Genomic DNA, 25,597 nt, shown 5'->3' with positions numbered 1-25,597 from the left:
CTTGTCAATAGGTTAGTGCTGGAAAATGTGTAAAAGTGCCACGAAGTGTAAACAAAACTTATATAAATTGGTGTAAAACAAGCATGGAACATCAAAAATTATAGATGCGTTTGCAACGTATCAACATCCCCAAGCTAAACTCCTGCTCGTGTTGGGATTCGTAGCATAGAAAACAAAAAAATTCTATCGCAAGAACGAAAAACAAGCCAAGATCTAATCTAGTAGATGGTAGCAACGAGCTGAAGATCAACATACCCTCGAAGATCGCTAAGCGTTAACGAGATAAATCTCGTGGTGGATGTAGACGATCACTTGCCGCTTTCAAAAGCGCGTATAAGATCTTGACGGTGCCACAATCGGGCAGCACCTCCGCACTCGGTCACACGTACGGTGTTGATGATGACGTCCTTCTCCCTGTTCCAGCGGGCAGCGAAAGTAGTAGATCCTCCTCGGAATCCCGAAAGCACGACGGCGTGGTGGCGGTGGTGGTGGAGAACTCCGGCAGGGCTTCGCCTAAGCGTTGTGGGAGAAGATGGAGGAGGAGAGAGGCTGGGGTTTGGGAGAGAGGGGGGTGACTAGGGGCGCCGGCCAGGGGGCCCCATTGGTGGTGCGGCCAGGTCTAGGGCTGCCCCTCCCTCTCCTCCTCATTATATAGGTGGAACCCCAAGGGTTTGCCCAAAGTCTTCGAATAAGACCCCAACTCAAAAACTGCCATATGGACGAAACCTAGAGGGATAGGGACTCTCCCCTTCCCCCCTTGTTGGCCGGTGATACGTCTCCAACCTATCGATAATTTCTTATGTTCCATGCTACTTTATTGATGATACCTACATGTTTTATGCATACTTTATGTCATATTTATGCATTTTCCGGCACTAACCTATTAACAAGATGCCGAAGAGCCAGTTGCTGTTTTCTGCTGTTTTTGGTTTCAGAAATCCTAGTAAGGAAATATTCTCGGAATTGGACGAAATCAACGCCCAGGATCTTATTTTTCCACGAAGCTTCCAGAACACCGGGGAGGAAACGAAGTGGGGCGACGAGGCACCCACACGCTAGGGCGGCGCGGCCCAAGCCCTGGTCGCGCCGGCCTGTTGTGTGGGGCCCTCGTGGCACCCCCTGACCTATCTCCTCCGCCTACTTAAGCCTTCATCGATAATAACTCCAGTACCGAGAGCCACGATACAGAAAACCTTCCAGAGACGCCGCCGCCAATCCCATCTCGGGGGATTCAGGAGATCGCCTCCGGCACCCTGCCGGAGAGGGGAATCATCTCCCGGAGGACTCTTCACCGCCATGGTCGCCTCTAGAGTGATGAGTGAGTAGTTCACCCCTGGACTATGGGTCCATAGCAGTAGCTAGATGGCCATCTTCTCCTAATTGTGCTTCATTGTTGGATCTTGTGAGCTGCCTAACATGATCAAGATCATCTATCTGTAATGCTATATGTTGTGTTTGTTGGGATCCGATGAATAGAGAATGCTATGTTATGTTGATTATCAATATCATCTATGTGTTGTTTATGATCTTGCATGCTCTCCGTTACTAGTAGAGGCTCTGGCCAAGTTTTTGCTTGTAACTCCAAGAGGGAGTATTTATGCTCGATAGTGGGTTCATGCCTCCATTAAATGCAGGACGATGTGAAAGTTCTAAGGTTGTGGATGTGCTGTTGCCACTAGGGATAAAACATCGATGCTATGTCTAAGGATGTAGTTGTTGATTACATTACGCACCATACTTAATGCAATTGTCTGTTGTTTGCAACTTAATTCTGGAAGGGGTTCGGATGATAACCTGAAGGTGGACTTTTTAGGCATAGATGCATGCTGGATAGCGGTCTATGTACTTTGTCGTAATGCCCAATTAAATCTCACAATACTCATCATATCATGTATGTGCATGGTTATGCTCTCTTTATTTGTCAATTGCCCAACTGTAATTTGTTCACCCAACATGCTAATTATCTTATGGGAGAGACACCACTAGTGAACTGTGGACCCCGGTCCATTCTTTACATCGAATACAATCTACTGCAATACTTGTTCTACTGTTCTCTGCAAACAATCATCATCCACACTATACATCTAATCCTTTGTTACAGCAAGCCGGTGAGATTGACAACCTCACTGTCACGTTGGGGCAAAGTAATTTGGTTGTGTTGTGCAGGTTCCACGTTGGCGCCAGAATCCCTGGTGTTGCGCCGCACTACACTCCGCCGCCATCAACCTTCAACGTGCTTCTTGGCTCCTACTGGTTCGATAAACCTTGGTTTCTTACTGAGGGAAAACTTACCGCTGTACGCATCACACCTTCCTCTTGGGGTTCCCAACGGACGCGTGTTGTACGCGTATCAGCCGGCCAAGGAGGTGGAGTCCTCCATGGACTCCACCCTCCCACTTGGTTGGTTGGTTTGGTTTTGTGGAGTCCAACCGGGACTCCACCTTCCATAGTGATTTCTTCCGGAAGGTTCTAGAATATTCTACCGCCTTACATAAATGCACCGGATCATTTCCAAACTTGGAAAGTGACTTCCTATATATGAATCTTATTCTCCGGACCATTCCGGAACTCCTCGTGATGTCCTGGATCCCATCCGAGACTCCGAACAAAATTCTAACTCCATTCCATATTCCATATCTACTTAAAACGACATCAAACCTTAAGTGTGTCACCCTACGGTTCGAGAACTATGCGGACATGATCGAGACTCCTCTCCGATCAATAACTAATAGCGGGACCTGGAGATCCATAATAGCTCCCACATATTCAACGATGACTTCGTGATCGAAAGAACCACTCACATACGATACTGATTCCCTTTGTCACGCGATATTTTACTTATCCGAAGTTTGATTGTCGGTATCTCCATACCTAGTTCAACCTCGTTATCGATAAGTACTCTTTACTTGTACCGTGATATGATATCCCTTGTGAACCAGTCACATGCTTGCAAGCTAATTATATATCATTCCACCGAGAGGGCCCAGAGTATATCTATCTGTCATCGGGATGGACAAATCCCACTCTTGATCCATATGCCTCAACTCATACTTTCCGAATACTTAATCCCATCTTTATAACCACCCATTTACACAGTGGCGTTTGATGTAATCAAAGTACCCTTCCGGCATAAGTGATTTACATGATCTCATGGTCGAAGGACTAGGTAACTATGTATTGAAAGCTTATAGCAAGTTTGAACTTAATGACTTGATCTTATACTACGCTTATATGCGTGTATGTCCATTATATCATTCACCCAATGACATAACCTTGTTATTAACAACATCCAATGTTCATGATCATGAAACCATGATCATCTATTAATCAACAAGCTAGTTTTACAAGAGGCTTACTAGGGACTCTGGTTGTTTACACAACACACATGTATCAATGTTTCGGTTAATACAATTATAGCATGGGATGTAAACATTTATAATGAACAATAAGATATAACAATAACTAATTTATTATTGCCTCTTGGGCATATCTCCAACAATCTCCCACTTGCACTAGAGTCAATAATCTAGTTTACATTTGTAAGGATATAACACCTTGGCCTTCTGGTGCTTATCATGTTCTGCTCACGGGAGAGGTTTCAGTCAACGAATCTGACATGCTCAGAAACGTATGTATTTTGCAATTCATTTGCGTCTCAACGCATCACTCATTTTCCAAATGAGTCGGCATTGATCATATATGTTCAGTCTTCTGGTGGAACCTTGATTCCGCGGTCTGAAATATGTCACTAATATTGTCACACACAATATAGTTTCAAAGTTCTGACACTATCGGAACTACACCAAGTTCTCAAAGAACTCCTCGACTTAAACATTCTCAGTCATTGTCAAAACAATGACATAATCTGCCTTAGTTTGTAGAATCCGTCACAATATTTAGAACTCATCTAAATCTAGCATAAACATCTTCTAGCTCATTGTGCTACCTTTTTAAATAACACTTAGCCTAATTGAGATTGAAATTTTATTTTTATATGTGACCAAACTAATATCGGTGCAACACCTTACAACGATTTGTTTGTCATTACTCATACAAAACTATATATATATCATTGGTTCTTCTAAAGTACTCAGGGATATTCTTACTGGTTGTCTAATGATCATTACATGAATCATTCTGGTATATACTCGTAACACTTTAGAGCACAGGACATCTGATTTTTTACATATTATTCGTGATCTAAAATCACTCATGTGTTTTTACTCATTGAGTGTCAAATACACTCAAGTCTTGTTAAACCTTCACATGGAAAAGAACACCTTCTTAATATTTTTATATTGAACTACTTCAATATTCATTCTATGTACTTTGACTTAAACTTATTATGTGTTTCAATCTATCTTCATAGATCTTGACACTAAATATGTTTCAGTCCATATATCCATTCATCGAAGTTAATTCTCAATGAAACCATTTAATCACATCGAGTACATGATTACATTATTTATAATCAACGATATGTCATCTACATAAAGTGTTATAAATATGTATCAGCGCTCCCACTTAATTTCATGCAAATGCAATCATCTTCATCGTTCGTGATGAAATCAAAACTCTTTGATTATTTCATCCGGTGAAGATTCCAACTCCGTGATACTTTCTTCATCCAGTGAAGTTTGTATACCTTTCTAGTATTCCACGGACTAGCAAAGCTTTTGGTTTGTATCTAGCATACATCCTTCATACATACTTCTGGTAAGGAATGTATTTCTGCCATCCTACTATCATATCTCATAAAATAAATATGTAGCGATTACTAGAATAATCCACATAGACTATAAGCATCGTTACAGAAGATCTAATCTTATCGTAGTCAACTCTTTAAACTTTGTCGTAAACAACTTTTCGACAAGTCGAGCTTCTTCAAGGATATTCATCCAAGTTCATCAATTTTATAGATCCATTTACTTTCAAAAAGTATTCACCTATCTTGGATTTCATGGTGCATAGCCATTTTAACGGAGTCAGGGCCCATCATAACTTCTTTGTATGTAGTTGGTTTATCATTGTTCAAAAACAATCCTTTGTCCATGATACGTCTCCGACGTATCGATAATTTCTTATGTTCCATGCCACATTATTGATGATATCTACATGTTTTATGCATACTTTACATCATATTTATGCATTTTCCGGCACTAACCTATTAACAAGATGCCGAAGAGCCAGTTGCTGTTTTCTACTGTTTTTGGTTTCAGAAATCCTAGTAAGGAAATATTCTCGGAATTGGACGAAATCAACGCCCAGGGGCCTATTTTCACACGAAGCTTCCAGAAGACCGGAGAGTCAACGAAGTGGGGCCACGAGGTGGCCAGGAGGTAGGGCGGCGCGACCCAGGTCTTGGTCGCGCCGGCCTGTCTCCTGGGCCCCTCGTGTGGCCCCTGACCTGCCCTTCTGCCTACAAATAGTCTTCATCGCGAAACCCCCCAGTACCGAGAGCCACGATACGGAAAACCTTCCAGAGACGCCGCCGCCGCCAATCCCATCTTGGGGGATTCAGGAGATCGCCTCCGGCACCCTGCCGGAGAGGGGAATCATCTCCCGGAGGACTCTACGCCGCCATGGTCGCCTCCGGAGTGATGTGTGAGTAGTCTACCCCTGGACTATGGGTCCATAGCAGTAGCTAGATGGTTGTCTTCTCCTCATTGTGCTTAATTGTCGGATCTTGTGAGCTGCCGAACATGATCAAGATCATCTATCTGTAATGCTATATGTTGTGTTTGTTGGGATCCGATGAATAGAGAATACCATGTTATGTTGATTATCAATTTATATCTATGTGTTGTTTATGATCTTGCATGCTCTCCGTTATTAGTAGAGGCTCTGGCCAAGTTTTTGCTAGTAACTCCAAGAGGGGGTATTTATGCTCGATAGTGGGTTCATGTCTCCGTGAATCTGGGGGAGTGACAGAAACCTCTAAGGTTATGGATGTGCTGTTGCCACTAGGGATAAAACATTGATGCTATGTCCAAGGATGTAGTTATTGATTACATTACGCGCAATACTTAATGCAATTGTCTGTTGTTAGCAACTTAATACTGGAAGGGGTTCGGATGATAACCTGAAGGTGGACTTTTTAGGCATAGATGCATGTTGGATAGCGGTCTATGTACTTTGTCATAATGCCCAATTAAATCTCACAATACTCATCATAATATGTATGTGCATGGTCATGCCCTCTCTATTTGTCAATTGCCCAACTGTAATTTGTTCACCCAACATGCTATTTATCTTATGGGAGAGACACCTCTAGTGAACTGTGGACCCCGGTCCAATTCTCTATACTGAAATACAATCTACAATACTTGTTCTACTGTTTTCTGCAAATAATCATCTTCCACACTATACATCTAATCCTTTGTTACAGCAAGCCGGTGAGATTGACAACCTCGTTGTTTCGTTGGGGCAAAGTACTTGGTTTGTGTTGTGCAGGTTCCACGTTGGCGCCGGAATCCCTGGTGTTGCGCCGCACTACATCTCGCCGCCATCAACCTTCACGTGCTTCTTGACTCCTACTGGTTCGATAAACCTTGGTTTCTTACTGAGAGAAACTTGCCGCTGTACGTGATACGTCCAATTTGCAGCACTATTTTATATCATAATTTGCTGTTATTCATTGATATATTTCATATTGGGACACAATACTTATGTTATTTCATCTATTTTGCATGTTTCATCATTATTGGAGGATCAAGCACCGGAGCCAGGATTCTGCTGGAAAAAGCACCGTCAGAACGCAATATTTCGGAAGATCAACTGTGGAAGGAAATTATACCAAAAATCCTATTTTTCAAGATGACGAAGGAAGCCAGAAGGAGGAGCCAGCTGGACCCAGGGTGGGCCCACACCATAGGGCGGCGCGGCCCATGGCCTGGCCGCGCCACCATGTGGTGTGGGGGCCCCACAGCCCCTTTCGCCTCCTTTTCTTGGCGAAACCCTTCGTCCCGAAGACCTAAGCCACAGAGGGTACCTCGCGAAGAGTTACAGCCGCCTCTGCGGGGCGGAGAACACCAGAGAGAAAAGAGCTCTCCGGCGGGCAGGAATCCGCCGGGGAAATTCCCTCCCGGAGGGGGAAATCGACGCCATCGTCACCGTCATCGAGCTGGACATCATCTCCATCACCATCATCATCATCTCCACCATCATCACCGCCATCTCCACCGCTGGACACCGTCACCGCCGTAGCAATTTGGGTTTGATCTTGATTGTTTGATAGGGGAAACTCTCCTGGTATCGATCTCTACTTGTTGTTGATGCTATTGAGTGAAACCATTGAACCAAGTTTATGTTCAGATTGTTATTCATCATCATATCACCTCTGATCATGTTCCATATGATGTCTCGTGAGTAGTTCGTTTAGTTCTTGAGGACATGGGTGAAGTCTAAATGTTAGTAGTGAACTATGGTTGAGTAATATTCAATGGTATGATATTTAAGTTGTGGTGTTATTCTTCTAGTGGTGTCATGTGAACGTCGACTACATGACACTTCACCATTTATGGGCCTAGGGGAATGCATCTTGTACTCGTTTGCCAATTGCGGGGTTGCCGGAGTGACAGAAACCTAAACCCCCGTTGGTGTATCGACGCAGGAGGGATAGCAGGATCTCAGAGTTTAAGGCTGTGGTTAGATTTATTCTTAATTACTTTCTTGTAGTTGCGGATGCTTGCAAGGGGTATAATCACAAGTATGTATTAGTCCTAGGAAGGGCGGTACATTAGCATAGGTTCACCCACACAACACTTATCATAACAATGAAGATTATTTAGCCGTATGTAGCGAAAGCACTAGACTAAAATCCCGTGTGTCCTCGAGAACGTTTGGTCATTATAAGTAAACAAACCGGCTTGTCCTTTGTGCTAAAAAGGATTGGGCCACTCGCTGCAATTGTTACTCTCGCATTTTACTTACTCGTACTTTATTCAATTGTTGCATCAAAACCCCCTGAATACTTGTCTGTGAGCATTTACAGTGAATCCTTCATCGAAACTGCTTGTCAACACCTTTTGCTCCTCGTTGGGATCGACATTCTTACTTATCGAAAATACTACGATACACCCCCTATACTTGTGGGTCATCAAGACTATTTTCTGGCGCCGCTGCCGGGGAGTGAAGCGCTATTGGTAAGTGGAATTGGTAAGGAAAACCTTTACTGTTTGTGCTGATTTTATTTCTGCCTGCTGCTATAAGTTATTATGGAGAGATCTTCTCTTCAATTTATATTTGGGAAATCTACTACTACTACAACGGTAGTGGATGAGGCGCCAGGTGAGGAAGTGATACCATATAAAATACCTATGAAAATTATTGAACGTGTTATGGATAACCGCTATGAAGGGGATGGAACTGTCCACCCTGGAGATCATTTATTGTTCTTACATGAATTATGCGGTTTATTCAAGTGTGCAGGTATTGCTATGGATGAAGTGAGGAAGAAACTATTCTCTTTATCATTATGCAGTAAGGCGGCGCATTGGTATAAATTACTGGATAATGGGGACTCTCTTGAATGGAATGATATTGTGCCCCGGTTTTATTCTAAGTTCTATCCTCCAAGTGAAATCCACAAGGATCGGAATCGCATATATAATTTTTGGCCTCATGATGGAGAGAGTATTACCCAAGCTTGGGGGAGATTGAAGTCTTTAATGCTCAAATGCCCCATTCATGAGCTTCCTGGTAATGTTATTATTGATAATTTCTATGCAAGACTTTCTTTTCAAGATAAGACCTTGCTGGATACTTCTTGTTCTGGATCTTTTACACGCAACAAAGAAGAGTTTAAAAGGGACCTTCTTGATCGGATCCAAGAAAATACTGAAGGTTGGGAGAACGACAAGGATAGAGAATCAGGTATAATTTATGATTATAAATGCATTGAAGCTTTTATGGATACTGATAAATTTCGTAATATGAGTGCTACATATGGTCTTGATTCTCAAGTTGCTGCAAATCTTTATAAAGCTTTTGCCTCTCATTATGAATTGCCAAAGAAGAATTTTGATAAGTATCATGAACCTTATAAAGATAAAATTGATTCATCTATTAATAAATGCGTTGTAGTTGAAACTGCTGATCATGTTATTCCTGAAGCTTATATTGAAAAAACTCCTTTCCCTGCTAAAATGAAGGAGTACTCTGCTATAAATAGTGCGGTTCATAAAAGTGAAAAGAAACCTGTAGAACCTGAAGAACAAATAAAAGTTGAACCTGCTGTTGCAATAGTTAAAGATCTTGTGACTGAAAATGTGGAGGATGGTCATATTATTTTCTGTGAAGATGCTTCTAATATTGTTTCACATCCTAATAAACCCAAACAAGTTAGTGTTCCTATGCTATCTGTTAGAATTGGTGATCATTGCTATTATGGATTATGTGATATTGGTGCAAGTGTTAGTGCTATTCCTTATGAGCTTTACACGGAGATTATGCACGAAATTGATTCTTGTGAACTTGAAGATATTGATGTGGTTATTCAGCTGGCTAATAGAGAAACTATTTCTCCAATTGGTATTGTTCGAGATGTGGAAGTTCTATGCGGTAAGATTAAATATCCTGCTGACTTTTTGGTACTTGGTTCTGCTGCTAGTGATTATTGTCCTATTATTTTTGGTAGACCTTTTCTAAATACTTGTGGAGCTATTATAGATTGCAAGAAAGAGAAAATTTTGACTAAATTTGCTGGTGAATCTTATGAGTTTAACTTCTCTAAATTTACCAAAACTCCTTATAAAGCTGATTTGCCTAATAATGATTTTAAAATGGAGCAGTGTGCATCTATTGTTCTTGTTCCTAATAATCCTTTGCAGCAACATTTGGAGAATAGCGAGAGTGAAGTTTTTAGGAAAGAAAGAGATGAGCTTGAGGAAATTTTTCTTCGCCAACCTATTCTCAAGCATGATTTACCGGTGGAAGATTTGGGTACAACACCGCCACCAAAGGAAGATCCTGTTTTTGATTTAAAGCCTTTGCCTGATAATCTTAAATATGCTCATATTGATGATAAGAAAATATATCCTGTTATTATTAGTTCTAAGCTTTCAGAGATTGAGGAAAAAAGGTTATTGGAAATATTGAAGAAACACCGAGGAGCTATTGGCTATACTCTTGATGATTTGAAGGGGATTTCTCCTTCTATTTGCCAACATGCTATTAATATGGAAGATGATGCAAAGCCTGTTGTTGAACATCAGCGTCGTCTAATGCCGAAGATGAAGGAAGTGGTAAGGAATGAGGTATTAAGACTTCTTGAAGCTGGTATTATATATCCTATTGCTGATAGTAGATGGGTTAGTCCTGTGCATTGCGTTCCCAAGAAAGGAGGAATGACTGTTGTGCCTAATGATAATGATGAGCTCATCCCTCAAAGAGTAGTTGTAGGGTATAGAATGTGCATTGATTTTCGAAAAGTTAATAAAGTTACTAAGAAAGATCATTACCCTTTACCATTTATTGATCAAATGCTAGAAAGATTGTCTAAAAATACTCATTTTTGTTTTCTTGATGGTTATTCTGGGTTTTCACAAATTGCTGTTAAAGCTAAAGATCAAGAGAAAACCACTTTCACTTGTCCCTATAGAACTTATGCTTATAGACGTATGCCTTTTGGTTTATGTAATGCTCCTGCTACTTTTCAAAGATGCATGTCTGCTATTTTTCATGGTTTTTGTGAGAGTATTGTAGAGGTATTCATGGATGATTTTTCCGTCTATGGGAATTCTTTTGATAGTTGCTTGCGAAACCTTGATAAAGTTTTGCAGAGATGTGAAGAAACTAACCTTGTTCTTAATTGGGAGAAATGCCACTTTATGGTTAATGAAGGAATTGTATTGGGACATAAAATTTCTGAGAGAGGTATTGAAGTTGATAGAGCTAAAGTTGAAGCAATTAAGAAGATGCCCTATCCTAGGGATGTTAAAGGTATTCGTAGTGTTCTTGGTCATGCTGGGTTTTATAGGAGATTTATTAAAGATTTCTCCAAGATTTCAAAGCCTCTTACTAATCTTCTTCAAAAAGATGTACCATTTGTTTTTGATGATGATTGTAAGGAAGCTTTGAAACTCTAAAGAAAGCCTTAACAGCTGCTCCTATAGTTGAACCTCCTGATTGGAACTTACCATTTGAAATTATGTGTGATGCTAGTGATTTTGCTGTAGGCGCTGTTCTTGGACAGCGAGTAGATAAAAAACTGAATGTTATTCATTATGCTAGTAAAACTCTTGATGCTGCTCAAAGAAATTATGCTACAACTGAAAAAGAATTATTAGCTGTAGTCTTTGCTTGCGATAAATTTAGATCTTATATTGTTGATTCAAAAGTTACTATTCATACTGATCATGCTGCAATTAGATACCTTATGACAAAGAAAGATGCTAAGCCGAGGCTTATTAGATGGGTACTTCTTTTGCAAGAATTTGATTTACATATTGTAGATAGGAAAGGTCTTGATAATCCTGTTCTTGATAACCTGTCTAGATTGGAAAATATTGCTTATGATCCTGTTCCTGTTAATGATAGTTTTCCAAATGAACAATTGGCTGTAATAAAGGTGAGCTCGCGAGACAGTCCTTGGTATGCTGATTATGCTAACTTTATTGTTTCCAAGTACTTGCCTCCAACCTTTTCAGCTCAGCAAAGGAGGAAATTCTTTTATGACTTGAGACATTATTTCTGGGATGACCCACACTTATATAAAGAAGGAGTGGATGGTATTATGCGAAGATGTGTTCCCGAATATGAACAACAAGAGATATTGAGTAAATGTCATGGTAGTGCTTATGGAGGACATCACGCCGGAGAAAGAACCGCGCAAAAGGTTCTACAATCAGGTTTTTATTGGCCAACTCTCTTCAAGGATGCGAGAAAGTTTATTTTATCTTGTGATGAATGCCAAAGGGTTGGTAATATCTCCAGACGTAATGAAATGCCTATGAATTATACTCTTGTTATTGAACCGTTCGATTGTTGGGGATTTGACTTCATGGGACCTTTTCCGTCTTCAGAAGGTAACACTCACATACTTGTTGCTGTTGATTATGTTACTAAATGGGTGGAAGCAATACCTACAAAAAGTGCTGATGGTGAGACCTCTTTAAGAATGCTTTTAGACATTATTTTTCCTAGATTTGGAGTGCCTAGATATATTATGACTGATGGAGGTTCTCATTTTATTCATGGAGGTTTTAGAAAATCTCTTGCTAGGTATGGTATTAATCATAGAATTGCTTCCGCTTATCATCCTCAAACTAGTGGTCAAGTAGAATTATCAAATAGAGAGATTAAATCTACTAGTTGAATGCCCGTGCGTTGCCACAGATTTTTAAGTTTTTTTCCTTCTTGCACATTTAAATACACCTGAATTTTTTTGGTTGTGTAGGATATGACAATGGAGACATACCTGTTTAATCAACATTTCAACGACATGAATGGAGAGACAAAATATATAGTTTTAGTTATTCAATCTACATGGCATGCTCATAATCCGTTTCGAGTGACAATTATGTTCACAATTACTTTGTTGGTTCTGACATGAACTAATGAACGGAGGTTATCCATACTAATTGAATCCACAAGTTCACAAAATACTGGAAATTTTAACAAACAACAAATTTGATTAACCCGGTTTTGGTTTTCAACAAATTTCTCTTACCTTTTTTATTACTATCTTATTTTCTTGAGAATGATATAGGTTATTTTTTTGAACTTCGATATCAATTTCTGGTAGTTTTCCAGTAGCCTTTTCATTGGTTATTTTTCTTCTTGTATCACTCACTTGTTTAAAAAAATGTATATAGTGATGTAACTTATTGACATGACCAAAAGTATACGACCATCTTATTTACTAAACTAAGAACAATATGGACCCTCCTGCCTCCATGAGACTATGTCGTGTCTCCTTTCTTTTCCCACAAGCCCATGACTTCGAACAATCCCACATTCAACAAGGATCATGGTGGGTTTTCCACTCCCCTCTTGTGAAGGATATTGTGTTTTCTCTCATAGTTCTAGATGCAACTATTATTAAAAAAATGTGTTTAAATTCTTTTCAAAATGTTAAATTTCTCCTATAAATGATGCTAGACTACCCTGCCATCCAGGCCACCTGAGAGGGGCACATCAATCCTGGTCGTCCATTTCACTTGCACAGTAAATTCCCAATCCCACTTTTCACCTCAGCCGTCGGATGTGGTGATTTTTTCGTCACCTTCCTCTGCTCGTGTATGCTCCATGACGATTGGGTCCCTCTTTGTGCGGGGCCGATAGCGAGAGAGAGCGGCGGGTGCTCGCACTCGTCGACGTTCCACGGAGCGGTGGGTGAAAAAACCCTAGCCAGAAGCTGCTGCCCAATCCTCCCCCAATCCCCGAGCCGCCTCCTTCTCCCCTTGTTTGACCGTGTGTGGCGACGACGACGGCGCATGCGGGAGGAGGAGGGAGGCGGAGCTGCGCCGGCCTCCGTAGGTGAAGAAGAGGAGGCTGGGGCGCAGCGTGGAGGTGGCGGCCGTCCCGGCTCTGGATGCGAGGCGCGGGAGCAGCGATGCGTCGCGGGTTGAGAGAGTGGTGTTGGGCTGGTGGCGGCGGCGACGATCTCTGCACCTTGCCGGCGTCGCGCCTCCTCCTCTCCGACCTCGAGCTACCGCGTCCGCGTGCCTCTCCCCCTCGCGCCTGCTCCTCTGAGGCCCAGAACCGCCGCGGCGTCGCGCCTCTCCTCCTCGATCTAGAAGGCCGGCGGCGGATAAGGTGTAGAAAAGCGGGAGGGGCAAACCTAGCCAGAAGGAGGAGTGGGTCTCGGTCCATAGCTGGCTGGAGCTCGGTCAAGGGCTGCTGGACGAGGAAGGGAGGAGCACCGCCGCCTCCTGGCGCTGCTCGTCGACTCCCGACGTCTCCATCCTCCAGGTATCCCTTCTCTTCTTCTAGGCTACAAACTCACGGGGGCAGCCACCAGATCGATTGGAGGCTTTTTGCAGGCTTCAAATCCCTCTGCTTGATTGCTGGTCTTCGTTTGTTATCTACCCGTTGTGTAAGATCTTCCAAATTATATATCTTCTTTATCATATTTCTTGATTCCTGAGAAAATTCAGAAAGCATGCTCATTTCCTAAAGTGTTTTTCTTTTAGTGCCAGAGCACATGAGTAGCAAACACACAAAATATAATCTCACAAAACAAACCTATGTTCCTATATTCAGTTGGTCTACAATTTCTTCCTTTCAGAAAACAAAAGTTTCGATATATAACGTTCTGAATTACTGAGGTTTAGTACTCCTCAATATCTTATATATTTGCCTTATTATTGTTGCAACTGTTCGGATTTTGTTTCCTATTTCTCTTGCTCTCGGCAGGGCAATATTGTTATGCAACAAATCATATAGATGTTGTGAAGAAAACACTCATATAAGTTTAGCACGCTCCATAGAGGTGCTGCTGCAACTTACAACATAGTTGTCATAGCTAATTTGGCACCAAGTAGTCCCCTTATAACATCATGTGGTATGCTATCAACAGCTGCCAGTCCTGATGTGAGAAAGGATATCTAATAGCGGAGAAGATAAGAGCTTCACCTTTTACGCACTTCATCCCACACTGGTTGCTGAGTTCAGATGCTTTTAATTAGAAATAATTTATTTATGTTTCCCAGAGAATGCGGGAAATGGTACAACAAATAGAATACATTTTTTTATGTTTCCCAGAGAATGCGGGAAATGGTACATTCTTAGAAGTAATACTGATATAAATATGCTCTTTACATATTTCATCTTTATACATGCTTGTGTCCATGAAATTTTCCATGGCCAGCAGGAGTAGGGTGTAGTGGACCTTATTGTAATCTAAGGACATATATGGCAGCATGAGACGAAATTACGTAATTAACAAAGCAGTTATTTCACTAAGTCTAACAACCTCAGTAACCATATTATAAATATAAGGTTATGGTTGATCATTTTTAGTTAATTTGACTAAACCCTAAAAGAATGCTTGGTATCATAAGGCAAGCACAATATAAGGTATTTGTTGCAACCTTGCTTGCCACAGATCCTTTTGCGCTTGTTCTGCCACTGTTCCTGATTATTGCAGAGTTCAGACTTGGGGGGTAACCTTTCCAGGTGTTCTATCTTTTATTGCTCTGGTGCCATATAACCTTCACCATTTCAGATGATACACACTCTCAGCATTAGTGAAATCATCATGCATGAATTGGTAGAACAGATCGCTGAAATGGGTTGCTCAAGACCACCATTTAAGGATTTGATTTTGGCACCACGTACATATTAGCTGCATGCCTCTATGCGCCTCTATGTGATTGAATTGATTCATTGATTATTTCAGTAAGTTGACACTACCAAGCACTCTTTATTGTTTGGTATACATATATATTTTCTCAAGTTTCACTTCAATGTATAGGTGTACATACAAGTTCACTGATCCTCTCTTTTTTGCTCTCATTTATTTGTTCTATTTTCAGCGTTTTAATATTTGTCTCTTATAATAGAGGGAGTTCCTTAATTCCCATGTACCTACTCCGTATAACCGTATAGGCCTTATAGAACGGAAAAGAGGGAGTAGACATCATATGCTATTGTCACAATTAGGTCTTTAATTCATAAATTTGAGTGGAAATGATAAGATCTGCAATTTACTCATTCAATCGATACTTGAGCAGTGCACTATATAAATGGTTTTTTATTTCCTTGTGCAAGCTGCAAAAACTTGGGCATCTCTGGTGGCCTTCTCCGTCTTCGCCATCGTCCTTCCTCCATGGCGCCCAAGCTCTCCAAATCGAAGGGGATGAGCCGCACGTACGGCGGGAGGAGCCGCGCACACGGGAGGAGGATGCACCAGGGGTTGGTGCAGCGGGCGGCGGCGGCAGGGGGCGGTGGAGCTGCCTCAGGTGGTGGACGGCGCTGCCTACCGAGGCCTCGACGTGATTCAGTTCTCCCACCCAGGCATCGCCTCGGTGAGTGCCTCCATCTCTACCACTTCCCCCTTTCCGATTTGTATATACACCCCCCTCTCTGGATTCTCCGCTGGTTGTTTTAGTTGTGTTTCAGTGGCTATTGGTAGGCTAGGGTTTCAGTCGCTGACTGTGCTATTTGGTAGGCTAGGGTTTGCTCTATTGAGAGAGCAGCAACCGACATCTACAACAGTTGTGTTCTACTGCTATGGCCTTGGATATATTCATCTGGAGAAAAAATAAATTTCAGCAGAAATCATTAGGTTATATTGCTCACAACTTTGTTTCCGCAGATTTGGTTGTTGGTTCTGTTGTTGATTTGTGTGATATGTGTAGTATCTGTTAACATACCCTTTTTGCAGAAATTTCACCATTTTTCGTTGATTACTTTTATATTAGTTCTGAGGAAAATTAACTGGTTACCTTCATTTTCTTAATATAGGAGGGGGGCTGCTGTTTGGGAGACGTCATTCATGGTACTAATGCTACTGGCTCGATAGACCTGACATCAATATACTTCGTTCGATGGTATTTATTTTGTTAGAGTTGCTGGCCACTGCTAGATCTACTTCGTTAGAATTGCTGGGTTTGCATTTGGACTTATGACGTTTTGTCATTTTTGTTGCACTTGGTTTGCTTCAGGGATTAGAGGCTTCAGACCTTAGAGAGCCCATGGATCTTCTCCCAGTACTAGGTAGAAACATGGATTCCGTGAAAGCCGAGTACATCAGCATTTTACCACACTAAGTCAGGTAATTCTCCTCTCGATTCCGCTGTATATACTTGACATTTGTTGTAGCCAATTCCTTTGCCTGCTAAAGAATTGTGTATCCGATTTACATTTTAGGTTAACCAAATTGGATCTATTACTGGGAACATGCATTGAGCCAAGAGGGCCTTCCCTAGAGGTATTGTGACTGCCCGTGTATTTTTCATAGTTGATTGGTGTAGCAGATCTGAAATTTTGAGATTGGTTGTGAAATCATTGGTTTCAACCTTTTTTCTTGCTATTAATAATTGATAGTGTATGTTTACTCCTATTGCTAAATACTGGACTGTGATATCTTTGTGGCGGGAAGATAATGCCAATATTTTAAAGCACTGGTTACTACTTGCTTTGATTTTCCTATGTGTACTTCCTATTGCTCAAGAGAGTTGTTTATAATTACAATTGGTTAGAGAAGTTTCAGTACTTATAGATGGATAGAATATATGTTTACTGACAGGCTATGCTTTCTATTACTTGTGAAGTGATATATAATTGTTAGCTCAATATTCAGTGCTCAAAGAAAGTCATCGTTTCATCCGTGGATACAGTTCATCATGTATAAATCACTACAATTACACAATTTCTTTTGTCATTTCAATGATTGTCGTACTGCTATTTTTCTATTATCCATGTATATTGCAAGCCTGGTATGTTGCTCTTCTTTTCTATTATCTATTTTTAAAGAAACATATATTACTCTCCAGCCTTGATGATTTGGGTAACAAGTATTCAGTCTGCTAGAATTTGATACAAAATTAAATTTTAGTGTTGTCTTGAGTAGGTGCTTGTCTGTTATTTACTTCTTATTTTAGTTTATAGTTTTTATGCTTCGTTTTCCTTGGTCCTGGTGCAAGAAGTTTAATTTATGGCAGGAGATGTATATGGGAGACCATTGAAAAGGTAGCATCTTGTGTGTTTTAGGTATGATGGGTGGCAAGATGGGGTTTGAGACAAGAGGCCAGGCTTGCAGTCGTAGTGAAAAATAGTAGCATCTAGCTGAATATGCACCGCTCGCTGACATGCCTATAACCGTTGGGAAATGAACTTATTACCTCTGTTTAATTTAATGGCATATTAAACCTGGTGCAGATTGTTGACCGTGATGTTTTGTTATCAACAGTACATATTTAGATTAATGCAATGTCATTCTTCTGAATTATTTGAGAGCTCCAAATGATGTGCATATCTGGCAAGACCATTTAAAAGGTAGCATCTTGTGTGTTTTAGGTACGATGGTGGCCAAATGGGGTTTGACACAAGGGGCAAGGCTGGATGGCCCTTCCAGGGCCTCCGGTTTGGCGGTGGCATGCGACTATCATATAAGAAGTGGTTACCATATCCTTTTGAAAGATGCAGCGGGCAAAAAATAACTTGTTGGTAAGCTTCCTTATTTCTGTTTCATCCCTCTCTAATTCTGACCACTCAAGTTCCTGTGGTTTTTCTTATTTGATACGAATTCTAGATCTTGGCACATTCTTAGAGATGTCATCTGTAAATGTACGAGTTTACAAGAATGCCTTACTACCTGTGCGTGTGGATTTTCTTCAAAATTGCGTCTTGCTACTGGTTTTTGTTCAAATAGAAAAGCTCCATCTTGGGAGCTTCTTGGTTTAATGAGTTGGTGAACACCACGGTATATGAGCAGTTTCTCCATTCCCATTTGTATTTTTTTCCTCGTCCAATCACTGCCTATAAAAATTGATATGGGTGTGCAGGTAGGTTCAAATTCTTCCTTCTCTTCATGAAGCAAATTTCCTTAAAAATATTTATTCATCGCTTTGCCTATTACGGTACTTTGTTTAATGTTTGGATATTATATAATCAGACTGAAATAGACCTGGAGTGGATATTATATAATCAGGATGAAATAATCGCTAAGCCGTATATAATTTGACCGTACAACATGGCAGTGTTGTTTCCTAATTGATACCAGAATATGTTATTGCTTTAAGCCATTGGCAATATCAGAGAGGCTTTGCAGGTTCTTGTCTGAAAATATTTACATCAGCTTGCTGGTGGATGTGGAATTGGTTTCCCTCTCCGGGTGTTTCATTTTTATCTGCTCATGAATGAAAAAGTACCAATTAGAAATGTGATCATTATTTCCCTTTATTCATTTGCCAGTGAATTAGTAGGCCAGCACATGAAAGTGATCTTTATTTTTAGCTGTATTGATTACACCACTGTTGTATTCTCCCATTGCAGCTAAATGGCTAGCAAGACCGTTCGGACCGAATAAATCTCAAGAAACTGTAAAGGATGATTCAGGTATAGAGAGCGGCATAACTAATGTTTGTATGGTTCTTTTGAGCTTTCCTTTTCAACGTGCATGCATTACGAGCTGTCAGCAGCCTAGCTAGGTGGAGGCGTGAATCGAGCTAAGGCTGGTGGTGCGGAAGCGAGCGTGAGTCGCAAGTGCAGGTGGGGGGAGTGGAGGTGATGCTGCGAGTGCTGAGTGAAGGCTGGCAGCGTGGAAGCGAGTGTGGGTCACGGGCGGAGCTAACGGTAACCTTCTAAACCATTTTAAAATCTTCTCATGTATAGTTTACTCCGCAACATTTTTAATAACTTAATAAAGGATCTGATAGTTACGTGAGTAGGGCAACCTCATTCCAAATCAAATAATGGCAGCTACCTCACTTTATTGGTCCTTGGTTCCTTTCTATTTACTGCATACCTCATATCGCATTTAGTCAGTGTTTTCTGTTTCTACGGTTTGATGTTGCTGATCTTGGAGTGAGGCGGACTATAAATTTCTAGGAGGGCTTGGAGTACTACTTGCTAAATAAAATTATTTTGCAATTGGGTCACAGAAGTGCCGTTAAGACCACAAGCATGGCTTCAGAGACAGTTCTCATTGAGCGACGATAAGCACAACTGATGTAAAGATGCCAAGGTGAGCTTCTCCCAGCCCCCGCCTCTCTCCAAGCCTGTGCGATGTGCATGTGCATGTGCTTTGCTTCCTTTCTCGTTTCTTTTTTTCTTTAAGAAATTGGACAACGGGGAAGTTTCCTCAGATTTTGTTTCTGAATGTAAGTTTTCGCTGCTACTCATGTTGCAGGATAAATGGTTATTGGGGAAGTTGCATGTTGCTTTGCTATAATCCATCATATTGAGGATGTGAATCAGATCAGTTCAGCAAATCCTGGAGGTGGACATCCCCAAATTGTTGAAGCGGTGTGTGTGTGTGTGTGTGGATATCCTCCCTTTTTGATACAAATTTGTTCTATTCAGAAAACCAGTTTTATTTACAGTAATTTAACATGTCTGATTTCTTATTGTTAGGCATATGCTTGGGGATTGAACATACTTATGTGACAGCGCCACTTGACTTATCTTATGTGCCGTGTAACATTGTGCCAGTTGGGTTTATCTGCTGGTTTTGGGCCTCAATTTAAGAAACAAGACAGTGAAGATGTATACCATGACGATAATGAGGTATTGACTTTGAAAGTTTCCCGTATATAAAAGATAATTTTAGTTTAAAATTGTGTGACCACAGTGTAAGAAAAAGTCTTAAGCCCTCAAAATGTGGGGGTTGGATTGGTTCTACTCAACTCTGTGAACTGTAAAACCGTCTAAGTAAACTCCTTGTACACGTGAAAATTGTATACTTAACCTCCTGGAGTGGTTGTAATTCATTCGGTGGGAGTAAACAGATCTGAGATCATATATAGTATAGTAATCATGTGCAGTCCTTAGTTTTGTGAAGAGACATAATTCTCTCAGATGATTATTGGCAATACTTATGTTGTTCGTGCTAATTGAAACTAGGGTGCATATTTCCACCTTTTTAGCTTTAAACCTACACTTGTGCTCTTTTGCTGCTATGAAAGAATACATATACTTCAGAACCCTAACCAAATTAGTGTAATTTTTTTTGACATAGCCATAGTGGTGAGGATGTTATTTCCACTCAGTTAAATGGTTCAGCAAGTGTGAAATCTGCTGCTTTGATGAAAGAAAGAGAGGGTACTGTAATCGTCTCAAGTCTAAGCACCGCCTGACACTTGGAACAACTTTATGTCTACAGATCATTAGATCTCGTACAAGATCGGAGATGGAATTGGTATCGGCAGTTTTCTACTTCTCTATCACCCCATGAGCCTAGGTCTGGAAGAATATCTTCAGAATCTAGAGGTGGATACTGGAGGCTCATTGGATCGGCTGAGGTGGTTATTTTCTTTATTCTTTATATTCTCTGATCACGCATAAATGCAGTCTAACTTCTGGATTTTGTCATTTTAGTGTGTTAATCGATCACGTAATGACCTGTGCAATTTAGTTCACGGTGCCATGTTAAGTATGGTCGAGTCAATTAAATATAGGACACATATGAAAAAGAAACAAGTCTGCATGGTAAAACATAACCTTAGTACTTTATCTGTTGCCAGCAGAAGCGAGCAGCAACAGGAGGAGCTGACGATACAACATCCTCGGCCTGCCTTCTTCGCCGTTCGTCAGCACGCCTCCGCAGGATATGCCTCTACCGCTAGGCGATTTCGGGGCTGCGGTGGCCGATTTTGTGCCCGTGGGCGATTGGTTGTTTGAGATAGTCCCCCTCGCTGCCTCGAATCGTCCACGGCCCGGACAAGCGGAAGGGCCGCCGCTCGTCTCGCCGCCTCGCATCGTCGCGAGGAGCCGTCTTCGCCTCTCTTTCAGCTGCTATGGTACGCGAAAGATCCGCCACCCTCCTCCCAGTTTTGTCCGTCCATGGCCTGGTCATCCCATTCCCCTTTATATATCTCTCTCTCTCAACTGCTTGGGAGGGAAGAAGGTGTTGGTGTTCAAGAGATGGGGAGATGGGGTGGCTGCTGGGATTCGTTCACCTCCATGGCTCTGTACCAAAAATCCCCAAACCCTAGGTTATTTCTGCATGTTTAGGCCATGAATCGTCTCCTTCTCTGAAATGGTGGGCTTTCTCCAATTGATCATATGATATTCTTGCTTTAGCTAAAGATTGCAAGTTGTTGTCCGCTGCAGGAGACAGACTCTAGCCTCCATTCTCGCTTCATTAAATTGCCGGCGCAATGTAGAGCTAGCTCCAATTATAATATTATATGCAGTTTGTTTTGTCAAATTGTTTCCTGGTTTGAGGCTGAAGATGTGCACACTAATTATTTCTATAGATGTCAGGCGTAAAAGACTATTGATTGGATGACAATAGGAGGACAAGAGATGCCACATTACCTCCTTGTCCCTCCTTGGCCTCTTTTCCCGTAAAGGATCTGCAGGTTCTCTCTGTCTTTTTGGTCAGTAACTCTGACATGTTTACCATAGCTACATGTAGTCTTATACATCTAAGAATTTATTTTAATAGAAAAAGCACTACTTTATAGTGCTATTGTTGGCTCAGTAATGGTGCCTTTCAACCTCTGACACATACTATTTCCTTTACATGCTTATTATTGACCTGCATGGAATTAGCGTTACATTGGTTATGGGGAATGCATTTAGTAGTTGCCCTAAAATTTCACGGTCTATTGCATACCTTCATAGCTTATTTATTTTCTTCCCAAAACAGTACTCGGTGGCCTGTGCCTATTTGTGTGCAGCACACAACAGAGGTGGTTGTTCTTAAGTTTACCTCTCTGATAGTGCTTCTCATGTTTCTCCGCGAACAATGCTGATGTATAAGCTTTAAGATGGCTTATGCAAAATGGCATACTATATTTGATAGCACAATTTCATGGCCATCCTAATTTATTTGCATGGTGCCTTATGTATTAATACACAAGGTGACTTCGTGAGAGTACAAAAAAATAGTACTCGGGTTCCAACTACTTAGCAATAGAATTTCTACCTGAATTCGTTTCTCTGTGTGGGCTTTTAAAAGGCCATGCTAGGCCTGTAAAAAAGTTGATAGATTACAATCAGATAGAGCTCAGCTGATGCATACCCTTTTTTACTCACTTATTTCTGGGTCACTGGCTTGCAATAACTTTGCAATTCACAAGAGGGATTTCTCTGAAATCTTTTTTTTTTCTTTTGGTAGCGGATTTTGAAGAGAACAGAAGTCTATGGACTGAGCTAACATACATATGAAGGATTCAGTTCATGCCTCTTACTGTTGTTTTTTCATTTATGTTAGCTTTATTAATGAGAATCGGTAATGTATTATTTTCATCATTTTCCGTACTACAGATGTTGATGATTCATCTTCACATATCTGTTCGTTTTTGGGACCAGACTACCAATTCAATAGGCCGCTAGATGGACTGGAAACCAGATATAGTAATGCCTCCGAGATAGGTGTTGTTATTTATACATCTTTGTTCGCCATGCATTGTCGGATACTAAATGTTTTCATGCTGATTTTTTTGCGCTTGTCGCAGCTTTCTCTGCCATTTCAGGCCCATTGCGTGCCTATTGCTATCTCCTTGTGGACACAGGCAGGGAAATATCCTAGGGTGCCTCTTGCTGAATTTATCAATTTTATTCTATTTGAAAACGTGGTATGCTTCACCAAGCCTCCGACATGTCAAAAATACTTTGCTATTTTGATTATACTTGTTATTTTGGTTTATCTAGGGTAGCTATGATCAATTCTTAATATATCCTGGTATATATGCTCCCCTTTTAGGTTATGATTGACAATTATGCATCATATTAATTTATGTTATCTCAGATTATGGATTTTATAAATAGCGCTCTTAATAGCCTTTGTTGATGCCTATCACCTAATGTTTCTAACTATTAGCTGTAAGGGTTATTGCATTTTTCTTAAGTTGGCCTTCATAGTGATGTGCTTTCTCCATTAAGAGAAAAATAAAGGTAGTACTGCTGATCTCAAAATAGAAATTAGCTTTCCTGGGTTACTTTACCTTTCAACCTTTCCACTTGGTAGGAATATTTTGTTCAGGGTTCAGAGATGGTTCTTCATTCTTGGCTTGGGTTCAACTTGCTCTTTGTTATTAGACTGCTTCTTTTAGGGTTAATGTGTGATTTCCTCTTTTCAATTTAGTACATCCACCCTATGTGTAAATGTTTTATTTATTTATTGTCCGTCCTCTTCCTTTAACTCATCGCCGGCATGAAGAGGTTGCTCGCCGCTATTGCTTCAAGTCAGGATGGGATGATGTTGTTTAGGAGGTGTTCATAGTACCAGGTCTCCATAGACATGACCGTTTCAGATTGGGAACAAGGTAATAACACTCCTGATCGACAATCTCATGGCGTGTCTATTGTTTCTGGATTACACCTTCCCGTGTGTTGTGACTATTGTTCCCTTGATTGACAATCTCATGGCGCACATTAGATTTTGTTACTTAAATTTGTAATGATAATATGCAATCTTCTACCATCACACACACTTTATTTTAAAATGCTTAACATAGATATCAAACTGCATTTTTGTATTATTTTTAGTTGTTGTACTGTTATTCCTCCTATTTTGTCAGCCCGGAAAGATAAAGGGAAGTTTCTGCTGCACAAAGATTCAGACATGGGATACAAATAGATCGTCTCTTACGTATCTGATTATCTGTGTCCAGGTGCAGTCTAGGTGTCTGAAAACTAAGGTGAAGCATGCCATGTAAGGATAGTGTTCGTATTTTGCAATGCAACTATCCCAGATGCTTTAGATTTCAGAGCATTTGGGTTGTTATGCATGTATGAAAGTTTTCTCTTTATGTTGTGCATTTGAACTGTGGTAGTTTGGAGTGTGCTCGTTTATTTAACTGCATAGACTTGTCAGGTTATGAAAGAACTAAATATATTCTTCAAAATCAAGATCTGGGCATGCTTCTTTTGCTTTTATCAGCACACATTTTTTCTAATTATATTTTGTTGTGCTTTCTACTGCTTTTAGTTAGAAGATGCAGTTTAGTTTCATAGAAAGTAAGCACAATTAAGCATGTTAACCTCTTCTTTTCTTAGATGCATCTTACATCACTACAAAAATATGATATGGTGTTGATTGTTTCTCTGTTCTTTCATTCTCTATCAATTGTGGTATATTGCAAAGCTACTCGTTCTTGGGCGTAGCTCCTGAGATGAGACTTTTGTTCTTCAGTTTCTTAAGATGTTTGTGAGCACCCAGCTCTGATGCCTCATTTAGCTTTCACGTCATCCTATGTTATGGTGGTTAAACCTGTAGCAGGTCAGTTTGACAGTCAATGTAAAATGCTACACTGTAGGGGTGGAGCCAACCCGACCGTAGAGCCTTAGCAAGGTAGCTGGTCAGTTTGAAAGGTTGGCCCAGCGGGAGCAGGTTGCAGTTGTGGCCGCCTGGGCGGGAGCAGAAGCTGGCCCAGCAGCGATCGACTCCTTCAGGTGGACGCATGGGCGCAGTTGCGGCAGCCCGAGATGGAGAAGAAGATGCACCGGCCTCCTTGAGGCGGATGCGAGCTTGGGCAGCAGGAGGCCGCTGGCCCAAGGTGCCGGGGACGAGCTCGAGCGGGAGGGCAGCGGGAAGACCGGTGGCGCTAGGGTAGCAGGAGTAGCAATGAAATAATAAAGGCGACCGAACTAAAATTTGTTACATCGATCAGCATGTATTTCTTGTTTTGGTCTCTGGGATTTTCGGTGATATGTATGCTGCTCAGTTGTACCCCTTCTTCTTTGAATTCAGCTTTGTTGATTATTATTGCTTTTCTTTTTTCAGAATATTGATATAGTGATATTATTTTCATACCAAGCACAAAGATGCTGGTACAACGACTGATATTTGATTTCTGATCATTTCATGAAGGTCTTCATATTTTTATTGGCTGGCAGTTGGTTAAAGCTGAAACATGCCATTTGCGTTCATATTCTGCGAATTAGTCATTTTTGTGGAACTGAACCTGCTCCATATGATTACGAAACCATCTACTACGTTTAGCAATTGTTTTGTTTCTCTTGTTCCTTTTCCAATTGA

General features: G+C 41.0%; 3 long non-coding RNA genes across 5 annotated transcripts; all 3 read left to right on the top strand.

Moving 5' to 3' along the window:
- Positions 1-15,737: 15,737 nt before the first annotated feature.
- LOC127323264 (uncharacterized) lies at positions 15,738-16,722 on the top strand. Its single transcript, XR_007865491.2, has 3 exons — positions 15,738-15,971; positions 16,411-16,496; positions 16,611-16,722. It is a non-coding gene; the product is annotated as an uncharacterized lncRNA (long non-coding RNA).
- A 996-nt stretch (positions 16,723-17,718) lies between these two features.
- Positions 17,719-21,079, top strand: LOC127323270 (uncharacterized). Of its 3 annotated transcripts, XR_011756720.1 has the most exons (6): positions 17,719-17,856; positions 17,965-18,114; positions 18,943-19,633; positions 19,799-19,914; positions 20,023-20,175; positions 20,627-21,079. It is a non-coding gene; the product is annotated as an uncharacterized lncRNA (long non-coding RNA). The 3 variants fall into 3 exon arrangements; XR_011756721.1 differs by lacking the exons at positions 17,719-17,856; positions 17,965-18,114 and having other exon boundaries at positions 18,774-19,633; positions 20,771-21,079; XR_011756719.1 differs by lacking the exons at positions 17,719-17,856; positions 17,965-18,114 and having other exon boundaries at positions 18,774-19,633.
- Positions 21,080-23,376: 2,297 nt separating this feature from the next.
- Positions 23,377-25,304, top strand: LOC127323272 (uncharacterized). The gene is made up of 2 exons (XR_007865499.2): positions 23,377-23,882; positions 24,876-25,304. It is a non-coding gene; the product is annotated as an uncharacterized lncRNA (long non-coding RNA).
- Positions 25,305-25,597: the final 293 nt, after the last annotated feature.

The sequence above is a fragment of the Lolium perenne genome, chromosome 4 (genome assembly GCF_019359855.2).
Source record: "Lolium perenne isolate Kyuss_39 chromosome 4, Kyuss_2.0, whole genome shotgun sequence".
NCBI classification, from domain to species: domain Eukaryota; kingdom Viridiplantae; phylum Streptophyta; class Magnoliopsida; order Poales; family Poaceae; genus Lolium; species Lolium perenne.
This window is presented reverse-complemented; position numbering and strand designations above follow the sequence as displayed.